General features: G+C 37.7%; 1 pseudogene; it reads left to right on the top strand.

Annotated features, from left to right (window-relative positions):
• The first annotated feature begins 2,052 nt into the window (after window positions 1-2,052).
• Window positions 2,053-2,168, top strand: LOC112470981 (annotated as a pseudogene).
• Window positions 2,169-2,888: the final 720 nt, after the last annotated feature.

Below are 2,888 nucleotides of genomic sequence, written 5' to 3'. Positions count from 1 at the left end.
TGATATCACTTATATGTGGTATATAAACCTAAAAGCAACAAATGAACAGGACAAAGAGAGACTCAGGGACATGGACAATGGACTAGTGGTTACCAGAGGGGGGGGGAGGTGGGAAGAAGTTGATGGGGTAATGGGGGTCAAATATAGGTGGGTAGAGGTAGAGTGAAGTGGGTAAAGGTGATCCAATATATGGAAGCTGAAGGAAACTGGACTTTGGGTGGTAATCGCATAATAGAATATATACATGTCAAATGATAATGTACACCTGAAAATTATTTAATTGTATTGACCAATGTTACCCAAATAAACTTCATTTAAAATAATTAATTAATTGATTAATTAATTAAAAAACAAAAACAATAATTCATCAGTACCATCTATCATATAAAGTGAGTATAAAGGAGAAAAAACACATGATCATTTTAATAGATGTAAAAAGAAAAGCATTTGACAGAATTCATCATCTTTCCATGGTAACACTTCTCAGCAAACTCGAAATAGAAGGGAACTAAGTATCTGAACCTGATAAAAATTACATACAAGAATCTCAGAGTTAACATTATACTTAAAGATAATAGAATTTATTTTCCCCTAAAGTTGTAACAAAACAAAAATATCTACTCTTACCACTCTATTCAGCATTATATTGAAAATTCTAGCCAGTACAATAAGGCAAAATACAGAAATAGGCATACATATTGGAATGAAGGAAATAAAGTAGACTTAATTCACTTATTACATGATTGTCTGTGTGGAATTTATGAAAGACTAAAGTTTTAGCCAGATTACAAGGCACAGGTGTACAAAGAATTCAATAAAAATAAGATAAAAATATAAGCACAATTGGATGCCCAGATGCAAAAATATTTTTTTTAAAAACCTCAACTGTATTCTGGTCAATATTGCAGAATAGGTAGATGTTGTGTTTGCCTCCTCTCATAACCAAATCAAAATTACAACTAAACTATAGAACAACTGTTATGGAAAATCACCTGATATTTAGCTGAACAGAAGTCCTACAACTAAAGACAGAGAAGCAGCAACCATGAGATTGGTAGCAAGGGCAGAGATGCTAAATGGGCTAGTCTCACACCTGCATGTGGCAGCTAAAAATCAGGAGAGATATCTTGGCTGCTGAGGTTCCCCCCAGAGGACCGAAGGATCCAGGCCCCACACCAGGTGCTTCAGCCTAGGGTTCTAGTGATGGGAAGAGGTGAACCCACCAAATCTGTATGTGAAAATAAGCAGAGACACAGTCCTCCAGGAATCTCAAGCATTCCTCTTCTAGGGCTGAGACAGGGAGTTATCTGCTGACAAACTCACTCTGAGCTCCAGGGCTGACACAGCAGCACAAAAGATGCCAGGGATATACTGGGAGGAACTGAATTGTCTGGCTTTAGGGTGAGAGCTGGAGAGGCAGCTTTCTTCCAGACAGAAGTGCTGACGGAGGCCACTGTTCCTTTGTGGATCTTTCTCCCCTTCTGATGTGCAAAGGAAATAGAAATACAAGGCCAAGAAGAAGAGAGAGTCCCAAACAAGATGAACCCAAAAGGTCCACTCAAAGATACGTCATAATTAAAATGCCAAAAGTTAAAGACAAAGAACAGCAAGAGAAAAATAGTCAGTTACCTACAGAGGAGCGCCTATAAGACTGTCAACTGATTTCTCAACAGAAACTTTGTAGGCCAGAAGAGCTTGGCCCAAAATATTCAGAGCAATGAAAAGCAAGAAACTACAATGCAAGATTATTCTACCCAGCAAAGTTATCACTTAGAATTGAAGTACAAATAAAGAACTTCCCAGACAAGAAAAAGCTAAAGAAGTTCATCACCACCAAACCAGTTATAGAGGAATTGTTGAAGGGGCTTTTTTTTAAGAAAGAGGGGGAAAAAGAGATCGAAAATATGAATGATATAGCAATAACCACATATCTATCAACATTAACTTTAAATATAAATGGCTTTGGACATGGTTCCATAGTGTAGCGGTTAGCATGTCTGCTTTACATGCAGAAGGTCCTGGGTTCACGCCTCAGTGGAGCCCCAGTCCATGGTCTACGGCCACACCACCCTGAACAAGCCCGATGTCTCATCTCAGAACCTAAGCAGGGTCAGGCCTGGTTAGTACTTGGATGGGAGACCACCCAGGAAGACCAGGTGCTGTAGGCATAAATAATAATAAATAATAAACAAACAAACAAACAAACAAATAAATATGGCTTACGTGTTTCAATCAAAAGATAGGGTGGTCAAATGGATAAGAAAACAAGACCCTTGCATATGCTGCCTGCAAGAGACTGACTTGGGATTGAAGCTCACACACAGACTGAAAGTAATGGGATGGAAAGAGATCTTTCATGAAAATGAAAACAAACAAAAAGGCTGGGATAGCAATACTTATACCAGACAAAATGGACTTTAAAACCAAGACTATAACAAGAAACAAAGAAGAATCCAGTAATCCCAATTCTGGGTATTTATCTGAAAAAAAAACGAAACAAAACTACTGCGAAGGGACATGTGTATCCATATGTTTATTACATCATTATTTTCAGTAGTCATGATATGGAGACAACCTGGTTGCCCATCAATTGATGAATAGATAAAAAAGAAGTGGCACATATACACAATGGAATATTACTCAACCTTAAAAAAGAATGACATCTTGCAATCTGCAACAATGTGGGTGGACATACAGGGTACTATGCGGAGTGGAGCAAGTCAGACGGAAAGACAAATGCCACATGATTTCACTTATATGTGAATCTAAAGAACAAAATAAATAAAACAGAAACAAACTCATAATGCAGATAACATTTCGATGGTTACCAGATGGAAGGGACTTAGGGCACAGGAAAAAAGGGAAGGAATTAAAAAGTAAAAATTTGT

Source organism: Pteropus alecto, unplaced genomic scaffold (genome assembly GCF_000325575.1).
Source record: "Pteropus alecto unplaced genomic scaffold, ASM32557v1 scaffold941, whole genome shotgun sequence".
NCBI lineage: Eukaryota > Metazoa > Chordata > Mammalia > Chiroptera > Pteropodidae > Pteropus > Pteropus alecto.
Note: the sequence above shows the minus strand (reverse complement) of the source record. Positions and strands in the feature narration are given on the sequence as shown.